Raw genomic sequence first — 22652 nt, 5'->3', positions numbered from 1 at the left:
GAAAGGCATACACATGAAGATTTTTCCAACTGAAAGAAAGAGCATCCACTTTCCAAGCTGTGTGATGAAACCCCTTTGTGCAAAACTTTGGCAGCTGGTGGTTTAGTGGAGAAGCGAACAGATCTATGTCTGGAGTTCCCCATGACACTGTCACTGTCTGAAATACATGAAGATCCAGTTTCCACTCGTGGGGATCCATGATTTGTCTGCTTAACACATCTGCTAAGGAGTTCTGTGCTCCGCAGAAACCTTGCCTGAAGAGTTAGTTGCAAGCTGAGCGCAGTCTCCCATAAAATCATTGCTTGCCTGCATAGAGGATAAGAATGTGTTCCCCCTTGTTTGTTGATGTACCACATGACAGTTGTGTTGTCTGTTAGAATCAACACCTGCCCTGGAAGAAGTAACTCCTTGAAAGCCATTAATGCAAACTGGACTGCTAACATCTCCTTCATGTTGATATGTAGATGCTGTAGTCTGGCAGGCCACTTGTCTTGTATCCACTTTCCATTTAGATGAGCTCCCCAAGCAATGTCCGAGGCATCTGTCGTTAAAATCTGACTCGCCTCTGGCCGGGTCACAGAGAGTCCCTTGTTTAGGTGACATTCCTGAGCCCACCACAAAAATTCTTTTTGAAGGCAAGGTATTATTTGAATGACAGTGTCCAAATCCTGGCAGTGCTGTGTCCATACATTTTGAGATACCATTGTAGCTTCCTCATATGCAGTTTGGCATTGGGAAGCACCAGAATACAAGATGCCATGAACCCTAATGCTTGAAGGACTGTCCTTGCAGTCAGCACGGACTGATGAGATAGTTGATGGAAGTAAAGTGATAGACTCTTTTGTTTGTCCGGGGTTAAAAGGCCATCTGGGCTGCTGTATTCAGTCTCACACCCAGAAAGCACATGTCTTGAGAGGGTACTAGACTGGACTTTATTTCGTTCACAGAATACCCTAGGCATCTTAGCACTGCTATAACATATTCCAGATGCTGTAGAAGGTCTTCCTTTTCTTGAGCCAGAATCAGGCAGTCGTCCAAGTAAGGATAGATTTGAATTCCTTTTAGCCTGAAGTAAGCTATCACTGGAGCCAGAACCTTTGTGAATACTCTGGGCGCAGTAGATAAGCCAAAGGGCAATGCAGAGAACTGATAATGAGAATTTCCAGCTCGAAAACGCAGATACTTCCTGCAACTTAGTCTTATAGGCACATGAAGGTAAGCTTCCTTGAGATCTAAAGTTACCATCCAGTGATCTTTGCCCAGCAGAGGTAAAAGCTGTTGTAACGCCAACATCTTGAACTTGGGAATGTCCAGATAAGTGTTGAGGATAGATAAATCCAAAATTGGTCTCCACATGTTCCCCTTCTTTGGTACTAGGAACAGGCGAGAATAAAATCCTAGGCCCCTTTCTGATACAGGGACTGGCTGAATGGCCCCTATTTGGAGTAACAGAGAAATTTGCTTGTGAGCCTCTTTCCTTTGTGGAGGAGGAACGTCTGGCATGCCTTTGAAAGGGGCAATGTATGGAAATAAAACCTGTAACCGTGGTGAATGATATCCAACACCCATCTGTCTTGAGTAATTAAATCCCAATTTTCTTTGAAAAGAGACAGTCTTCCTCCCAAAGGAGCTGCCAGACGAGAATCTACTGGCAGCTGAAAAGGCAGGTCATTGGGTCTGTTTACGAAAGGACTGACCCCTGCCCTCACCAGAAGTCTGAGCAGGTGAACTCCTGTTCTAGGCCTAAAAGAACCTTGAGCTCTGCCCCTACCACGCCTAGACCTACCCCTAGACTGGGAATCATAAGCAGGATATGTCCATCCCTTAGTAGGCCAATTTCTACTAAACTTCGGTGGCTGCACCTGCAAAAATCTTTAACAGTTTGCATAGACTTAGCTTTGTCCTCCATTTTCTTTAAAACTGCTTCCACAGGCGAACCAAACAACACATCAGACTGTAAAGGAGCATCCAAAATCCTTGTCTTAACATGCTCAGCTAAATTCTGATCCCTCAACCAGGCATGCCTGCGAAGAACAGAACTAGTGGCAGCCACCCTCGAGGAGGCCTGTACAGCATCAAAACCACATTGCAAAGAATGCTTACCCACTTGTTCAGACACATGAACTAAATCCAGCAACTCTTTACACTCAATACCTTCCGCCAAAGCATCCACCTTAGATTTCAATTGTGAAAGGAGATAATTTTGATATTTTAGCATGTGAAACTGACAATTCAACGCCCTCATGGCTAAAGTGGAAGTAGTATACACTTTCTTTCCCCATCTATCCAAAGCCCTTGCCTCTTTATCAGTAGGAACAGGGTTTTTAACAACAGAGGCCTTAACACCTTTAGGTCCCTGAGAAACAGTTTCGGGTCTGCCCTAGGACTCTTAAAAGATACTTATGAGCTTCAGGCACCCTATAGTACCTATCAGGTTTAACAGGAGCAGGAGGCAAAGAATCAGGGTTCAGGGAAGCCTCTGCAAAAACATCTTCCACCACATTCAACACAGGAGGTATAGCTAAGGGCCTATGCTGGGGTAAAAACAAGAATTCCCTAAGCCTTTTCCTGGAATCAGAGTAATCTTGGCCTTCCCATTTAAAGTGCTCCCTCATGGAATGCAGAGTCTCTGAAAATGAGAAATCCTCAGGAGGAGAAGCTGTAGGAGTGGAATCATCCACATCAGAATCAGAATAAGGAGGATACTCCTGCAAGTCTTCCGCAGAAGACTCAGAAGCCTCTGAACACTGTTCAAAACTCTCAAACTCAGGTTCCAACCTAGGCCTCTTATCAGGAGGGGGCATAGAACCTCTAATCAGAGTAATCAAATCTTCTGCCATTTTAAGCATATGTTTCTTAGGCACAGAACCTGAAGTGCTAGGAGAAGCCCCCACTGAAGCTAGACTTGGCCTACCTCTCAAAGAAGTCTTGGAAACAGAAGGAGAGGCTCTAACTACCTTGGGAAGAGAGGGAAGAACAGTTACCTGAGAAGCCCCTCAGCCTGGCCTACCTCCTGAGAAGGCACATCCTGCAACAGTAAAGTCTCTGCCTGAGACTCCAAAGAAACTCCTGGCAAAACCTCTGGCTCCACTGAGCCTTCTAAAGAACCGACGTCCGGGACTGCCGGTTCATCAACCCTAGGCTTCGCTGTTTTGTCCTTGCGCTTTTGAAGCGGGCGCCGGAGCATCCGACGGCATTTTATAATTACAACGCTTCCCAAACACTAACCTGGCACAGTCTAACCGTCTCTTAATAGTGCGTTTGTTAAATCTAGCACAAGAGCGGCATCCAACAACGTCGTGCTCAGGCCCTAAACAAGGTATACACAAGGTATGGTAATCCCTATGAGGTATCTGTTTCCCACAAGAAATACAGTTATTCACTTTTTCTGACATCCGTTAAATACTGAGGCAAGAAAAACAAAATGTTCCCCAACGGGGTACTTAGCCAACTTTGATTCGGTCTGAAACTCCGACTTCAGAAAATTTCAGAACGCCAACCTGCACTCGCATAACTGCTTCTGCATCGGACCATGCGGCAAAAAAGACTGAGGATATGACGTCGGTCATGCGCATTAGTACCCTGACGTACTGACGTCAGTCTAATGCGCCCTGACCGACGTCAGCCGTATACTTTGGTATTCGGGCCGACTGGACAGCGGACTACCCCAATAGTTAGGACTGCAGCAATGTGGGATGAAGAACATCACTGTGCAAGTAAACTGAAATCTCCATAAGGGGAGATTTCCGTTTACCTCAATGTAGTGCGGTCTTGGAGTTGGTATATTTAAGGGGGGGGGGTGCAGGGGGGTTTGCACTCTACCTACGCCATTTAGTTTTTTTTTTTTTTTTTTTTTTTTTTTTTTTTTTACATTATTCGATGTTTTAATCTATCAATAAAGTTCGGCCTTTGTCGATTAAGTAAACTTTCGTTCGATAACATGATAATAGATGCAAATGCTTCAGTCTGTTTTTTATGTGCCTGTTGGGGAATATCTGGTGACCGGTCTGAATCAGACAAAGCTCAAGGACAGAACCTCCCCAAAGTTCTTAAAAGCGGTCTGTCCTGGCAACTGGATTCCAGAACAGGATTCCAGAGCAGAATACATTTGAGGTTAGGTTGGAACTGAATAAAGATGGAGGTACCTCTTTTTGCAGCCTTGAGAGGATCCATTGGAAGACCTCAAAAACAATGGTGAAAATTGGAGCCTAGGAAGTCTCTCTAAAGGGTGGAACACAGAAACCTGAAGTTCCAATCTGACCTGGCTCAGAGGCAGACATCAGACCCAAGCTGTTGAGGGCAGATATCCCAAGAGGAAGAGACAGCACCAACAGTTTTGGAGTCTACCCACCCCACCAAGCACCAGCCCAGAAGCTTCAAGGCAGAGTTCTAGAGAGATTGGGTAATAGTCAAGGTTTAAGTGGAAGGCACCATCTGTGTCAGAGCTCCAGTGATGCTCTGTTTGGGATTTGGTTCTGAAGGTCAGACCTGCAAGAGTCAAATTGGGAGGCTGATGGTAATGACTCCAACTCTACCAGAGGGGATGGAGTGAGGAAGATCCCAGACTATCTTCATCTGAAGGAAACCTTGCATCATTTCATCTATGTCGGCTTCAGTGAAACTCTGAAGAACTGGCAAATAGTACAGTTTTGTACCTACCATAAATGTAGATGTCCGATAGATCTGCAACTGCAGTCATAACATATGGGTTGTCCTGCCTCAGGCAGCCCTCGGTCGGCCGGATTCCAAAGTCTGGGTCCGGCGTCGGCTGGTGTCGCCTCCTCTCCGATGTCAGAACGGCTGGAGTATAAAGGCATCGGCCGACGTCATCTTCTTCAGTGTTTCTTGCCCCAGATGCCAGGTGCCCTCCTAGGAAGGCTAAATTTGGTGAATGGACAAACAATTCCAGACATGCACAACAGTAACAAACAGATACACCATAGGAGATACCCCCAGCTAAAAGGAATAGGGGGAGTGGACCCAAAAAGAAGGTTACAGAGGGGTAGGAGGGTGGGAAAATCCGACTGCAGTTGCATATCTATCGGACATCTACATTTATGGTAGGTAAAAACTGTACTAGGTCCTTCAAGAATGCAACTGCAGTCATAACATATGGGTTGAATACCATAGCCAAGCTGGGGGTGGTAGGAACTAAAAGTGATGGTGTAGCTAAAATGCCCTGCAGGACTGCCGAAGCAAAGCCTGCTCGGGATCTGGAGTGTAAAGGCAGGTTGTAGTGCTTGGTAAATGTATGCACGGAGCTCCATGTAGCAGCCTCTAGAATGTCCTTTGTAGCCACTCCTCGTAGGAAAGCTGTGGATGTGGCTATAGCTCTGGTGGAGTGTGGCCTAATATTGGCTGGCTCACCTTTTCCATGAAAAGAATAGCAGAATCTGATGCAGTGTCCAATCCATTTGGAAATTGTTTGTTTGGAGATTGCTTTTCCTTGTACTCCAGCAGCATAGGCTACAAGCAGTTGGTCAGACTTTCTGGTGGCCTTAGTTCTGTCCAAGTAGTAGCGTAGTTGTCTGTGTATGTCCAAAGTATGCAGCAGTGCTTCCCCCCTGTTTTGAGGATTGGGGAAGAAAGTAGGCAGGTGAATGGCTTGATTTAGAGACACCCTGGAAATTACTTTTGGCATGAATGAAGGATTGGTTCTTAGAGAGACTCTGTCCTGATGAAAAATGAGAAAAGGAGGTACTGCCATGAGTGCCTGTATCTCCGAGACTCCTCTTGCTGATGTGATTGCCAATAGGAAAACCGTTTTCCATGAGAGAAATTGCATTTTTGAAATTGCTGCTGGTTCAAAGGGAGGAAGTGTTAATTTTTCCAAGATGAAATTGAGGTCCCATGCGGGTACTGGCGGTTTCCTGGGAGGTTTGATATTCTTTATCCCTCTTAGGAACCGTCTTAGCAAAGGATGCGAAAACACAGGTGGATCACAATTGTATTTTGCTGAGATTGCTGAGGCATGAATCTTTATGGAAGAATATGAGAGACCAGTATGAAACATTTCTGCCAAGTATTCCAATATCTGAGGTATACTCAATACTGTTGTATCCTGACCCCTGTTGGCATTCCAGATGATGAATCTCTTCCACTTGGCTGAATAGGTTTTTCTGGTGGAAGGTCTGCGTGCTTCCAGTAAGATCTCTTGAACTTTTTTGGAGAGAGAGATATCGGCAGGAGTTATGGTAACCTCCAGGCTGTCAGATGCAATGTTTTCAGGTCTTGATGAGCAGTCCTGTAATTGTGTTGTGTTAGAAGCAGAGGCCATAGGGGCAGAGGCCACGGTTTGGTCCGAGTTATGCACAACAGCAATGGGTACCAGTGCTGCCTTGGCCAGTCTGGAGCTATCAAAATGCCTGTTGGTTGTTCTGCTTTGATCTTCAGTATCACCTTGGTCAGCAGTGGCAGAGGAGGGAATGCATAAATTGTTAGGGAATTCCAGCTGAAGGAGAGAGCATCCGTTTTCCAGGCTAGAGGATGGTGGGTCCTTGTACAGAACTTTTCCAGGTGATGATTCATGTGAGAAGCAAAGAGATCCATGTCCGGTCTTCCCCATGTCCTCATTATTTGTGAGAAAATGTGAGGATGCAGCATCCATTCGTGTGGATCCAAGAAATTTCTGCTCAGCTTGTCCGCCAGTACACTGTCCTTGCCTGGCACAAACTGGGATTGCAGATGTATCTTCAGACTTAGGGATTTTTCCCAGAGAATCATTGTTAGTCTGCAGAGGGGATAAGAATGAGTGCCTCCCTGCTTGTTTATATACCACATAACAGTGGTGTTGTCTGTCCTTATTAGCAAATGTCCTTGTTGAAGTGATTTTTCGAAAGACTCGATTGCATGTATCACTGCCAACATCTCTTTTTGGTTTATGTGCAGATGCCTTTCCCTTGGTGTCCATTGTCCTTGAATGCATCTGCCCTCCATGTGCGCCCCCCATCCCTGGTCTGAGGCGTCTGTTGTAATCATTTGACCTGCTTGAGGTTTGTTGAAAGACATGCCTTTGTTTAACTGACTTCTTTGAGCCCACCACAAAAATTCTCTTTGTAGACATGGAATTAGTGGGATTACGTCCTCTAGGCTTTGGCTGTGTTGGGACCACAAGCTTTTTAAGTACCATTGCAGCTTTCTCATATGAAGTCTTGCCAAAGGTATCAGAAGAAGGCAAGATACCATGAACCCCAAGGCCTGCAGGAATTTCCTTGCAGTCAGCTGGGAGAGCTTTGTTAGGCCTTTGAAGTACTCTGGTAACTGCTGTTTTTCCTCTGTGAGATAAGCCATCTGTGTGTTTGTGTCCAGTTTGGCTCCTAGGAAAGTAATCTGTTGGGATGGCACAAGTCTTGATTTCTGAATGTTGACTGTGTATCCCAAGGCCTGTAGTAATTGAATGACATAGTCCAAGTTTGCTATCAAGGTTTGTTTGTTGTCTGCTTGTATGAGGCAGTCGTCCAGGTAAGGGTATATTTGAATCCCCTGGAGTCTGCAGTGTGCCACTACTGATGCCAGGCATTTTGTGAACACTCTGGGCGCAGTAGATAAGCCAAACGGCAATGCTGAGAATTGATAATGCTCTGTCCCTGCAAGAAATCTGAGGTATCTTCTGCAGCTTTGTCTGATTGGGACATGCAGGTATGCCTCCTTGAGGTCCAGAGTGACCAGCCAAGACCCCCTGCCCAGCATGGGAAGGAGTTGCTGCAACGTCAGCATTTTGAACTTTGGCACAATGAGATAAGTATTTAGAGTAGACAAGTCCATTATAGGCCTCCATTTGTTTTCCTTTCTTGGAACAAGGAACAGTCTTGAATAAAATCCCTGGCCTTGTTCCTGTGGAGGGACCTTTTCTATTGCTTTTATATTTAACAGCTTTGAAACTTGAATGAGTGCCTCTGTCCTTTGATGAAGTGGCAGGTTTGGCATGCCTTGTCTTATTGTAAAGTATGGAAGTGGAATCTGTAACCTTTGTCTATTAAATCCAGAATCCATTTGTCCTTGGTTAAGATATGCCAGTTTTTTGAGAATAAGGATAATTTTCTGCCCAAAGGTGCTTCTCTTTGAACCTTTGTAGGCGGTATGAAAGTCAAGTCTTTGTGGTTGTCCTTGTGGTGCAGCTGGACTGCCTGCGCCACTTCTTTGATTTGGTGGTTGCCATTGGCGGCCCCTGTAGGAGCCTCGGTATTGCCCTCTACCTCGGGCACGCCTGCTTTTTCCCCGTTGAAACAGGTCAGTTTCTGGAAAGGACCAATTCTTTGAAGGCCAATTCCTGCTGAATCTGGGAGGCTGAACCTGGAGGAAATCTTTGACTGTACTAATTTAGCTTTTTCCTCAATGGACTTCAACACATCTTGTGCATTAGCACCAAAAAGCTTCTGTTTTTCCAGAGGTGCATCAAGTAACTTTACTTTAACATGGTCTGGCAGTGGCTGTTCTTTTAACCAAGCATGTCTACGTATAACAGCCCCAGTCATAGCTGCCCTACATGAAGCCTCCAATGCATCATAACCACACTGAAGAAAATGATTGCTAATCTGCTGAGTGTTATGCACTAGATCCTGCAATGCCTTTCTATCAATAGGCTCAGGAGAGGCTAGCTTTTTCTGTAAATCATCCAGTAAAAAATCCTGGTACTGAAACATAAGAAAAAGGCAGTTAAGTGACCTCATGGCCAGGGTGGTAGAGGTATAAACTTTTTTACCCCATCTCTCCAGGGACCTAGCTTCCCTATCCGCTGGCAGTGGATTATTGGCTGTGGAAGTAGCCACTCCCTTGGGGCCCTGTGAAATAGTGTCTAAAACCACAGAATGGGCCTTAAAGAGATGTTTGTGGGTGTCAGGGACCCTATATCTGTCTGGCTTGACAGGAGCAGGAGGGTGAGAGTCAGGGTTAGCACTTGAGTCGGAGTAAACATCATCCAGGACATCCATAACTGGAGGGATAGCCAAAGGTCTGTGCTGGGGTAGCTTCAGGAAGGTACGTAGTCTTTTCCTGGAATCAGAGAATTCCTGACCCTGCCATTTAAAATGCTCCCTCAGAGTGTAGGACTTCACCGAAGGAAAAATCCTCTGGAAGAGAGGCAGATAGAATCGATTCCTCAGCATCAGAGTCCTCATAGGCCTGGAAGGATTCTTCTTGGGTATCTGAATGCTCAGAATCCCCAGAGGCTTCATCTGAAGAGAGGTTGTCTGCCTGCTCAGGTCTGGGCCTTTTCTCTGCAGGTGGCTGAGAACCTCTGTCTGGATGAGGGTGAGACCCCCTGATAAGAGAAATAAGATCTGCAGCAAGAGACATGATCTGTTTATCAGAAGGGGCCTGGGCAGTAGGTTTAGGATGGGCCTTGGCCTGGCTGGCGGCCTTAGCACGTGCAAAGGCCTTGATGGACATGGATACCGGAGGCCTAGCTGCCCCACGTGCAGGAGTAACCTTGTCCACAGGAATGGTGTCGGGTAGATCCAGAACTTCGGTTTCTGGAGGAAAATCAACAACCGGCACCGGAGTAGACTCCGAGACCGAAGGACGTGTTAACGCTGTGTCGTCGGCCTGGAGCGGTTGAATTACCGCTTCTGAAGGGGCCAAAGCACTCGCAGAGGGTTTAGGAGGAATATCGGTGGAGGACGCAGGCCGAGGATGTCGGTCCCGGTCCTTTCATTTTTTGGTAGATTGAGTTGTCGGTTGTTCCGACGGCATGATATAAGCGAAAGATTTGCCGAAAAAGTCTTCGGCAAATTCTGCCCGGCGCCTGAGAGTGTGCTTATTAAAGCAAGCACAGGCCGAGACGTTGTGATCTGGGCCCAGGCAAGGGAGGCAATAAGAATGGAAGTCCTTATGAGGTATTTGTTTACCACAAGACAAACAATTAACTTTCTCAATTTGTTCTGACATCGGCTGAGGCAAGAAAAAATGTTCCCCAACGGGGTACTTAGCTTTTAGATGACTTTGGTACTGAAAACACAGGAGCTGACCGACCGGCACTTGCGAACTGCTTCTGCTTCGGGCACCGCGCGGCAAGAAAGACTGAAGATGGCATCAGCCGATGCCTTTATACTCCAGCCGTTCTGACGTCGGAGAGGAGGTGACACCAGCCGACGCCGGACCCAGACTTTGGAATCCGGCCGACCGAGGGCTGCCTGAGGCAGGACAACCCATATGTTATGACTGCAGTTGCATTCTTGAAGGACATCTGGAAGAAGCAAGAGAGCATGCCCTGATCTGAGTTGCAAAACTGGAGAATGGAGTCAAGGACCAACGGGCTCTGGAGAAAAAAAACTGAGGTAGAGACTGAACAGATCAGAGGTTTCAGATCCAAACACTTCAGAATTTTCAACACCAGACCTGCAGACGCTGTGGGGTTCAAGGAATGTTTCCTGGGTCTCAAAGCCCTTCTCAGGAATCTTACCTTACAGAGTCCCATCCTTCTACTTCAGAGCGTCTCTGCTTTGTCCTTCAGAGTCAAAGAAGCAGGGGAAGACTCATTTAGTCAATGAAGCATGAAGATCCTATAATGTTAATCCCTTCTGGTCTAAAGGGCTTTGTGGCCAAAAGCAGCACAGGCTTCATATTCAGTGTCTAGATATGTCGCTCCCAAACAGTACACACACACAGAGTGGGAATCCAGCAGGGGAATTTTGTGGCCAAATGTACCACGCTTTTTAAAGCTCTTATCAGCCATTTCTACAGATAAGCAACTAGAAAAAAAAAGACAAGTCAATCACTATAAAATACAGCAAACCACAACTACAAAAAACTATACAAAAAAAAATAAAAATATATATATATGTATATATAGATATATATATATATAGATATATATATATATATATATATATAGATATATATAGATATATATATATATATATACATATATATATATGGGTCTACTTCAGTCGATCGAACTTTTACAAGTTCGAACCACATATGGCAGAGACCTTATGTTCGAAATTGTAAAAGTTCGAAAACCGATTTAAAACCACAAAAAAACACAAAATTAAACATGTGTAGCAGGGGAGCTATGCCCCCCTGCACCCACCCCACACTCCCCTTACTTACATATACCATCTCCGAGATCACACATTGCGGAAATGGGAGATCTCCCCATTCCTCTTTGTACAGAGATCTGCATTCAGTCAGATCGGACTTTGATACGTTCAAATATATGGTCTCTGCCATGTGGTTCGAACTTATAAAGTACAGTTTTGTACCTACCATAAATGTAGATGTTCGAAGATCCACATTGCTGCAGTCATAACCTGTGGGTAGTCCGCTGTCCTCGGTCGGCCCGAATACCAAAGTGTTAGGCTGGCATCGGTCATGGTCGCTTAGATCTGACGTCAGTACGCCGTGGTACTAAAGCGCATGACCGACGTCATATCCTCAGTCTTTCTTGCCCCAGATATCAGAAGGCCCTAAAAAGAAAGGCCATAGCCAAAAAACATTCAACCACCCATGTACAAACCATATCTACAACCCAAACCTCACAACCACCTCAACCTACAGTGGGGAAAGAGGGAGGGAAAATTGGACTGCAGCAATGTGGATCTTCAAACATCTACATTTATGGTAGGTACAAAACTGTACTATGTTCTTCATCTCACATTGCTGCAGTCATAACCTGTGGGTGGAATCCCAAAGCAAAGGGAAAGGGAGGTTGGCAAAATCATAAAGCATTGGGATCTGCTAACATGCCCTGCAAAACTGCAGTGGCAAACCCAGCCCTAGATTTGGAATAAAGAGGGAGATGATAATGTTTAGAAAAAGTGTGCACTGAACTCCAAGTAGCTGCCTCCAAAATATCTTTAGTAGCTACACCCCTTAAAAAAGCAGTAGAAGTGGCAGTAGCCCTAGTGGAATGAGGTCTGATTCCAGCCTGAATCTCCTTACCATGATGAGAAAAACAAAAAGCAATACAATGACCAATCCACTTAGAAATAGTTTGTTTAAAAACAGGTTTCCCCTGAGTACCCAAAGCAAAAGAAACAAACAACTGTTGAGACTGCCTGAACTCTTTAGTTCTGCTCAAATAATAACGCAACTGTCTGTGAATATCCAAAGAATGCAATATCTTTTCCCCTTTATTTTGGGGATCAGCATAAAAAGTAGGCAGATGAATAGACTGGTTCAAGGCCACATTTGAGACTACTTTAAGGCATGAAGGTAGGGTTAGTACGCAAAGAGACCCTGTCCTTATGAAATATTAGGAAGGGTTCAACTGCCATTAGGGCCTGTAATTCAGATACCCTTCTAGCAGACGTAATGGCCAACAAAAAAGCTGTCTTCCAAGACAAAAACTTCAACTCAGCTGTAGCTGCAGGTTCAAAAGGAGGTAAAGTGAGTTTCTCCAACACAAAATTGAGATCCCAGGAAGGAGTAGGAGCTCTACGTGGGGGTCTTATGTTCTTTGCCCCTCTACGAAATTGCTTGAGCAAAGGATGAGAGAATAAAGGTGGGTCACAGTCATAGTGAGCAGAAATGGCTGCAGCATGAACTTTTACAGAGGAGAAAGACAAACCTTTGTCTAATAGTTCTGTAAGATACTGAAGTGAAACACTCAAATTAGGTACTGAAACATCAAAGCACTTTGTTTTGCTCCAAAGAAAAAATCTCCTCCATTTATCAGCATAAACCTTCCTTGTACTAGGCCGTCTGGCCTCCAAAATAACATTCAAAACTTGTTGAGGAAGCTGCGACCCTCCAGGGTCTAGAACAGAATATGCCAGGCTGTCAGATGCAGGGACTGTATCCTGACATTGAGGAAATGATTGCCTGCCTGGGACAAAAGGTGTGGACTTGATGGCAAAGGCCAAGGAGGCTCCTGAACTAAACTCCTCAGTAGAGGGTACCAGTGCTGACGTGGCCAATCTGGAGCTATAAGAATCATGGAGGGCTTGTCCCGTCTGACCTTCAAGAGCACCTTGGGAAGAAGAGGCAGAGGAGGAAAGGCATAGATGTGAAGATTGTTCCGAATGATAGAGCATCCACTTTCCAAGCTTTTGGATGAAACATCTTTGTGCAAAACTTTGGCAGCTGGAAATTTAGTGGAGAAGCGAACAGATCTATGTCTGGAGTCCCCCAAATCACTGTCAACTGTCGAAATACATGAGGATCCAGTTTCCACCCGTGGGGATCCACCATCTGTCTGCTCAAAACATCCGCTAAGGAGTTCTGTGCTCCTGGCAGAAACCTTGCTTGAAGAGTGAGTTGCAAACTGAGAGCAGTCTCCCACAAAATCATAGCTTGCCTGCAAAGTGGGTACGAATGGGTTCCCCCTTGCTTGTTGATGTACCACATGACAGTTGTGTTGTCTGTTTGAATCAACACTTGTCCTGGGTGTAGTAGCTCCTTGAAGGCCATCAATGCAAATTGGACTGCTAACATCTCCTTCATGTTGATATGCAAATGTTGAAGTCTGGCAGGCCACATGTCTTGAACCCATTTTCCATTGAGGTGTGCTCCCCAAGCCTTGTCCGAGACATCTGTCGTTAAGATCTGACTTGCCTCTGGTCGGGTCACAGAGAGTCCCTTGTTTAGGTGATATTCCTGAGCCCACCACAAAAATTCCTTTTGAATGCAAGGTATTATCTGAATGACCGTGTCCAAATCGTGGCAGTGTTGTGTCCATACACTCTTGAGATACCATTGTAACTTCCTCATATGCAGTTTGGCATTGGGAAGCACCAGAATGCAAGATGCCATGAACCCCAAGGCTTGAAGAACTGTCCTTGCAGTCAGCCTGGACAGGTGAGACGATTGTTGGAAGTAAAGGGAAAGATTTCTTTGCTTGTCCGGGGTCAAAAAAGTACAGTTTTGTACCTACCATAAATGTAGATGTTCGAGGATTCCATTGCTGCAGTCCTGACTATTGGGTATAGTCCGCGTCCCAGTCGGCCCGAATACCAGAGTATAAGGCTGACGTCGGTCATGGCGCCTTAGACTGACGTCAGTACGTCAGGGTACTAATGCGCATGACCGACGCCATTTCCTCAGTCTTTTCTTGCCCCAGATGTCAGAAGACCCAAAAAGACAAGTCCCAAAAAACCTGCACCAAAAAACATGTACAATATATACAACAATATATACAAAAATATAAGCATGTAAACTCACCTACACAACCACCCCTAAACATAGAGGGAAGGAGGGAGGTAATTGGACTGCAGCAATGGAATCCTCGAACATCTACATTTATGGTAGGTACAAAACTGTACTATGTTCTTCGCCTTCCATTGCTGCAGTCCTGACTATTGGGTAGAATCCCAAAGCAGAGGAAAGGGAGGCTGGCAAATTATAAGGAAGTAGGAGCTGATAACATGCCTTGCAAAACAGCAGTGGCAAAGCCAGCCCTAGACTTAGAGTAGATAGGAAGATGATAATGCTTAGAGAAAGTATGCACTGAACTCCAAGTAGCTGCTTCCAAAATATCCTTAGTTGCCACCCCTTAGAAATGCTGTTGAAGTGGCAGTAGCCCTAGTGGAATGAGGCCTAATCCCAGCTGGAATCTCCTTGCCATGATGGGAATAACAAAATGCAATGCAAAAGCCAATCCACCGAGATAGTTTGTTTAGACACAGGCTTGCCCTGTGAACTCAAGGCAAAAGAAACAAACAACTGCTGAGACTGCCTAAAATCCTTAGTCCTGCTTAAATAATATCTCAATTGCCTGTGTACATCTAAAGTGTGCAAAATCTTTTCCCTTTATTTTGGGGATCTGCATAAAAAGTAGGCAAATGAATAGTTTGGTTTAAAGCCACACTAGAAACCACCTTAGGCATAAAGGAAGGATTAGTACGTAATGATACCCTATCCTTATGGAAAATCAAAAGGGCTCTACTGCCATAAGGGCCTGCAACTCAGACACCCTTCTTGCAGAAGTAATGGCCAACAGAAAAGCAGTCTTCCATGACAAGTATTTCAACTCAGCAGTAGCCGCAGGCTCAAAAGGTTGTAGAGTAAGTTTTTCCAACACAAAATTGAGATCCCAAGCAGGAGTAGGAGCTCTACGGGGGTCTTGTATTCTTTGCCCCTCTAAGAAACTGCTTGAACAAAGGATGCGAAAACAAAGGTGGGTCACAATCATAATGAGCTGAAATTGCTGCAGCATGAATCTTAATGGAAGAGAAGGACAAACCTTTGTCCAATAACTCAGTAAGATATTGAAGAGCCACACTCAAATTAGGCTCAGAAATCTCCAAATTCTTTGCTGTACTCCAAAATAAAAATCTCTTCCATTTGTCATGTGACACCTTCCTTGTACTAGGTCTTCTAGCTTCCATAATCACATTTAAAACTTGTTGAGGAAGTTGAGACCTGCTGTGCTTCAAGAGAGAATATGCCAGGCTGTTAGATGAAGAGAGTGAAGCTTGACATTGAGCAGATGACCATCCTTCTGAGATAACAAATGAGGAATCAGAGGTAAAGGCCATGGAGGCTTCCTTACCAGACTTCGTAGTAGTGGATACCAGTGTTGCCGAGGCCAATCTGGAGCTATCAAAATCATCCTTGGCCTGTCTTGTCTGACCTTTAATAATACCTTTGGAAGAAGAGGCAGAGGTGGAAAGGCATAGACATGAAGGTTTTTCCAACTGAAAGACAGAGCATCCACTTTCCAAGCTGTGTGATGAAACCCCTTTGTGCAATACTTTGGCAGCTGGTGGTTTAGTGGAGAAGCGAACAGATCTATGTCTGGAGTTCCCCATGACACTGTCAATTTCTGAAATACATGAAGATCCAGTTTCCACTCGTGGGGATCCATGATTTGTCTGCTTAACACATCTGCTAGGGAGTTCTGTGCTCCTGGCAGAAACCTTGCCTGAAGAGTTAGTTGCAGGCTTAACGCAGTCTCCCATAAAATCATTGCTTGCCTGCATAGAGGATAAGAATGTGTTCCCCCTTGCTTGTTGATGTACCACATGACAGTTGTGTTGTCTGTTAGAATCAACACCTGCCCTGGAAGAAGTAACTCCTTGAAAGCCATCAATGCAAACTGGACTGCTAACATCTCCTTCATGTTGATATGTAGATGCTGTAGTCTGGCAGGCCACTTGTCTTGTATCCACTTTCCATTTAGAAGAGCTCCCCAAGCAGTGTCCGAGGCATCTGTCGTTAAAATCTGACTCGCCTCTGGCCGGGTCACAGAGAGTCCCTTGTTTAGGTGACATTCCTGAGCCCACCACAAGAATTCCTTTTGAAGGCAAGGTATTATTTGAATGACAGTGTCCAAATCCTGGCAGTGCTGTGTCCATACATTTTTGAGATACCATTGCAGCTTCCTCATATGCAGTTTGGCATTGGGAAGCACCAGAATACAAGATGCCATGAACCCTAATGCTTGAAGGACTGTCCTTGCAGTCAGCACGGACTGATGAGATAGTTGATGGAAGTAAAGTGACAGACTCTTTTGTTTGTCCGGGGTTAAAAAGGCCATCTGGGCTGCTGTATTCAGTCTCACACCCAGAAAGCACATGTCTTGAGAGGGTACTAGACTGGACTTTATTTCGTTCACAGAATACCCTAGGCATCTTAGCACTGCTATGACATATTCCAGATGCTGTAGAAGGTCTTCCTTTTCTTGAGCCAGAATCAGGCAGTCGCCCAAGTAAGGATAGATTTGAATGCCTTGAAGCCTGAAGTAAGCTATCACTGGAGCCAGAACCTTTGTGAATACTCTGGGCGCAGTAGATAAGCCAAAGGGCAATGCAGAGAACTGATAATGAAAATCTCCAGTTCGAAACCGCAGATACTTTCTGCAACCTAGCCTTATAGGCACATGAAGGTAAGCTTCCTTGAGATCCAAAGTTACCATCCAGTGATCCTTGCCCAGCAGAGGTAACAGTTGTTGTAACGTCAACATCTTGAACTTGGGAATGTCCAGATAAGTGTTGAGGATAGATAAATCCAAAATTGGTCTCCACGTGTTCCCCTTCTTTGGTACTAGGAACAGGCGAGAATAAAATCCAAGCCCCTTTCTGACACAGGGACTGGCTGAATGGCCCCTATCTGGAGTAACTGAGAAACTTGCTTGTGAGCCTCTTTTCTTTGTGGAGGAGGAACATCTGGCATGCCTTTGAAAGGGGCATTGTGTGGAAATAAAATCTGTAACCGTGATGAATGATATCCAGCACCCATCTGTCTTGAGTGATTAAATCCCAATTTTCTTTGAAAAGAGACAGTCTTCCTCCCAAAGGAGCTGCCAGACGAGAATCCACTGGCAGCTGAAAAGGCAGGTCATTGGGTCTGCTTACGATAGGAGTGACCCCTGCCCTCACCAGAAGTCTGAGCAGGTGTACGCTCTGATCTAGGCCTAAATGAACCTTGAGCCCTGCCCCTACCACGACTAGACCTACCCCTAGACTGGGAACCATAAGCAGGATATGTCCACCCCTTAGCAGGCCAATTTCTACTAAACTTCGGAGGCTGCACCTGCAAAAAATCTTTATCAGTCTGCATAGACTTAGCTTTGTCCTCCATTTTCTTTAAAACTGCTTCCACAGGCGGTCCAAACAACACATCAGACTGTAAAGGAGCATCCAAAATCCTGGTCTTAACATGCTCAGCTAAATTCTGATCCTTCAACCAGGCATGTCTGCGAAGAACAGAACTAGTAGCAGCCACCCTCGAGGAGGCCTGAACAGCATCAAAACCACACTGCAAAGAATGCTTACCCACTTGTTCAGACACATGAACCAAATCCAGCAATTCTTTACACTCAATACCTTCCGCCAAAGCATCCACCTTAGATTTCAATTGTGAAAGGAGATAATTCTGATATTTTAGCATGTGAAACTGACAATTCAACGCCTCATGGCTAGAGTGGAAGAAGTATACACTTTCTTACCCCACCTATCCAAAGCCCTTGCCTCTTTATCAGAGGGTACAGGATTTTTAACCACAGAAGCTTTAACACCTCTAGGCCCCTGAGAAACAGTTTCTGGGTCCGCCCTAGGACTCTTAAACAAATACTTATGAGCTTCGGGCACCCTATAATACCTATCAGGCTTAACAGGAGCAGGAGGCAAGGAGTCAGGGTTCAGGAAGCCTCTGCAAAAACATCCTCCACCACATTCAACACAGGAGGAATAGCTAAGGGCCTATGCTGGGGTAAAACAAGAATTCCCTAAGCCTTTTCCTGAATCAGAGTAATCCTGGCCTTCCCATTTAAAGTGCTCCCTCATGGAGTGAAGAGTCTCTGAAAATGAAAAATCCTCAGGAGGAGAAGCTGTAGGAGTGGAATCATCCACATCAGAATCAGAATAAGTAGGAAACTCTTGTAAGTCTTCCACAGAAGACTCTGAAGCCTGTGAACACTGTTCAAAACTATCAAACTCCTGTTCCACCCTAGGCCTCTTATCAGGCGGGGCATAGAACCTCTAATTAGAGTAATCAAATCTTCTGCCATTTTAAGCATATGTTTCTTAGGCACAGAGCCCGAAATGCTAGGAGAAGCCCCCACAGAAGCTGAACTTGGCCTACCTCTAAAAGAAGCTTTGGCAACAGAAGGAGAGGCCCTAACTACCTTGGGAAGAGAGGGAAGAACAGTTACCTCAGAAGCCCCTCAGCCTGGCCTACCTCCTGAGAGGGCACATCCTGTAACAATAAAGTATCTGCCTGAGACTCCATGGAGACTCCTGGCAAAACCTCTGGCTCCACTGAGTCTACTAAAGAAGGGACGTGGGGGAGTGCCGGTTCTTCAACCCTAGGCTTCACTGTTTTGTCCTTGCGCTTCTTGATGAAGCGGCCGGAGCATCCGACGGCATATTATAATTGCAACGCTTCCAAACACTAACCTAGCACAATCTAGCCTCCTCTTAATAGTGCGCTTGTTAAATCTAGCACAAGAGCGGCAACCAACAACGCCGTGCTCAGGCCCTAAACAAGGTATACACAATGTATGATAATCCCTATGCGGTATCTGCTTCCCACAAGAAATACAGTTATTCACTTTTTCTGACATCCGGTTAAATACTGAGGCAAGAAAAACCAAAATGTTTCCCAACGGGTTACTTAGCCAACTCTGTTTCGGTCTGAAACTCCGGTTTCGGAAAATCTCAGAACGCCAACCTGCACTCGCAAAATTGCTTCTGCATCGGACCATGCGGCAAAAAAGACTGAGGAAATGACGTCGGTCATGCGCATTAGTACCCTGACGTACTGACGTCAGTCTAAGGCGCCATGACCGACGTCAGCCTTATACTCTGGTATTCGGGCCGACTGGGACGCGGACTATACCCAATAGTCAGGACTGCAGCAATGGAAGACGAAGAACATCGCCATCTGAGAGGCTATATTCAGTCTCACACCCAGAAAGCACATGTCCTGAGAGGTTACTAGACTGGACTTTATTTCGTTCACAGAATACCCTAGGCACCTTAACACTGCCATAACATACTGAAGATGGTGAAGTAGCTTGTCTTTGTCTTGAGCCAGAATCAGGCAATCGTCCAAATAAGGATAAATTTGTATTCCTCTTAACCTGAAGGCCATCACCGGAGCCAGAACCTTTGTGAATACCCTGGGCGCAGTAGATAAGCCAAAGGGCAATGCAGAGAACTGATAATGTAAAGTCCCAGCCCGAAAACGCAGGAATCTCCTGCAGCTTGGCCTGATAGGAATATGAAGATAAGCCTCCTTGAGATCCAGAGTTACCATCCAGTGATCTTTGCCTAGCATAGGTAGAAGTTGTTGCAAAGTCAACATTTTGAATTTTGGAATGTCCAGGTATGTGTTGAGAATAGACAAATCCAGAATTGGCCTCCAAGTGTCTCCCTTCTTTGGTACAAGAAACAGGCGAGAATAAAATCCTAGGCCCACCTCTAATGGAGGAACCTGCTGGATAGCTCCCATTTGAAGAAGTAAAGAAATCTGTTTGTGAGCCTCTGCCTTTTGCTGAGGAGGAACGTCTGGCATGCCTTTGAAAGGGGGCAATGTGTGGAAATAAAACTTGTAGCCTCGGTTTATAATGTCCAACACCCATTTGTCCTGGGTGACTAAAAGCCAATTTTGCCTGAAAAGTGCCAACTTTCCCCCTAGAGGAGCTGCCAGACAAGAAGGATCGGGCAGCTGAAGATGCAGGTCATTGGGTCTGTTTACGAAAGGACTGGCCCCTGCCCTCACCAGCAGACTGCACAGGGGAACTCCACGTCCTAGGCCTAAAAGAACCCTGTGCATGAGCTCTGCCCCTACCACGTCTATATCTGCCCCTAGACTGTAAATCAGAAGAAGGGTAAGCCCATCCCTTAGTAGGCCAATTTCTGCTAAACTTAGGGGGCTGCACTTGTAAGAAATCTTTAACAGTCTGCATAGACTTAGCTTTGTCCTCCATTTTCTTCAAGACTGACTCCACAGGAGAACCAAACAAAACTTCAGACTGAAGGGGAGCATCCAACCTTAGATTTCAATTGACTAAGAAGAAAATTCTGGTATTTCAGCATATGAAACTGGCAATTTAAAGCCCTCATTGCAAGAGTGGAAGAGGTATACACTTTTTTACCCCACCTATCCAGAGCTCTAGAGTCCTTATCCATAGGAACTGTATTCTTTACAACAGAAGCCCCGACACCCTTAGGTCCCTGGCTAATAGTTTCAGGGTCCGCCCTAGGGCTCTTATACAAATATTTATGAGCCTCTGGCACCCTGTAATACCTGTCTGGCTTAACCGGGGCAGGAGGCAAAGAGTCTGGATTAAGTGAAGCCTCAGAGAAAACATCCTGTACAACATCTAAAACCGGAGGTATAGCCAAGGGCCTATGTTGGGGTAAAAACAAGAATTCCCTAAGCCTCTTTCGGGAATCTGAGAAATCCTGACCTTCCCATTTAAAATGCTCCCTCATAGAATGCAGGGTTTCTGAAAAAGAAAAATCCTCTGGAGGGGAAGCAGAGGGACTAGAATCTTCTGCATCAGAATCAGAATAAGGGGGAAAATCCTGAATGTCTTCAGCCGAAGACTCTGAATAATCAGAAGAATGTTCCAATCCTTCCACCTCTGGCTCCACCCTAGGCCTCTTATCTGGAGGGGGCATAGAACCTCTAATCAAGGTAATTAAATCTTCTGCCATTTTAAGCATGTGTTTTTTAGGCACAGAACCTGCAGAACTAGGACTGACGCCAGAGGAAGACAAACCAGGCCTGGCCTTTGAAGGTACCTTAGAGACAGAGGGAGAAGGCCTAACCACCTTATGCAAAGAAGGGAGCACAGCAACCTGAGAGGCCCCCTCAGCCTGACCTGACTCCTGAGAGGCCACATCTTGCAAAACCAAAGGTTCCCTCTGAGACTCAACTGAAACCTCGGCCTGATCCACAGACTCCACAGTGGTCTCTAAAGAACCGGCGTCCGGAACGGACGACTCATCCTGCCTAGATTTCAAAGATTTCTCCTTACGCTTCTTTGCGGAAGCGGGCTGAGGATCCGACGGCATATTATAATTACACCGCTTACCGAAGACAAGCCTAGCACAATCTAACCTGCGCTTAATAGTGCGCTTATTAAATTTAGCACAAAAGCGACACCCGACTACGTCGTGCTCAGGCCCCAAACAAGGAATACAAAGAGAGTGGTAATCCCTATGAGGTATCTGTTTCCCACAAGAAATACAATTATTCACTTTTTCTGACATCCGGATTTAACTGAGGCAAGAAAAGACAAAAATATTCCCCAACGGGGTACTTAGCCCAACTTGGTCTTCGGTCTGAAACTCAGAATACGAAAATTTCAGGACGCCGAACGGCACTTGCAAACGCTGCTTCTGCTTCGGACCATGCGGCAAGAAAGACTGAGGATATGACGTCGGTCATGCGCTTTAGTACCACGGCGTACTGACGTCAGATCTAAGCGACCATGACCGACGCCAGCCTAACACTTTGGTATTCGGGCCGACCGAGGACAGCGGACTACCCACAGGTTATGACTGCAGCAATGTGAGATGAAGAACATCTGTTCGATCGACTGAAGGGGACCCGTACATATATACACAGATATATATATATATTTATATAAACACATATACATACACACACACGTATATAAATATATTGTATATAAATTGTATTCAAATATATATATTTTATATACACACTTACATTTTTTTAAATGGAATACAAGATTGGGGGACATACCCAAGATGAAGCTAAGAAAAAACATTTTAAATACAGTAAATCTCTAGGAAGTGAATAGCCAACATGAAGAGTAGCGCCTCGATCTATTCGGTTGAAGTGGCAAATGAGATGCAAGGTAATTTGACAATGGTATGGAAATTACGGGTAGGGAAAGAGCCCTGGATCTGAAGGTTTGGAGAAGCCGTGGCAAGATTCAAGTAGTAACAAGAGTCCACATTTATTGAATCAGCCAAATATGGACAACGATCCCAGTTTATCTGTTGCTGGGTGCCCATTATAATAATTTAACAATTCCTTTCCTCTCCCAGTTTACTGGTTATTGACAACAGGCACAAATATAATTCTGTAAAGTTTTTTCACCCAAAAACTACTCACCATGCAAAAAGCCCTTTGACAAAACTGCTCAACATGGAGTGGACTGATGCTGCTTGCACTGATTTTTACTATCCAATTAGTATTTTCTTTTACAATTAGTTTAATGATTCTTGATGGTGGCAGAAGGTTTCTAGGCTAGTCATATACTGAAATTTAAATACTCAGTAGCAAGTCCA

General features: G+C 45.2%; 1 protein-coding gene across 1 annotated transcript in view; it reads right to left on the bottom strand.

The window, feature by feature from the left end:
* Window positions 1–22652, bottom strand: part of NXF1 (nuclear RNA export factor 1) — a 1877750-nt gene that overhangs the window by 1700606 nt on the left and 154492 nt on the right. The gene's annotated exons all lie outside the window — the stretch shown is intronic.

This window comes from Protopterus annectens, chromosome 6.part1, assembly GCF_019279795.1.
Source record: "Protopterus annectens isolate FY-2018-M chromosome 6.part1, PAN1.0, whole genome shotgun sequence".
In the NCBI taxonomy this organism is placed as follows: Eukaryota; Metazoa; Chordata; order Ceratodontiformes; family Protopteridae; genus Protopterus; species Protopterus annectens.
The sequence above is the reverse complement of the archived record's forward strand: the minus strand, read 5'-3'. Positions and strand labels throughout refer to the sequence as shown.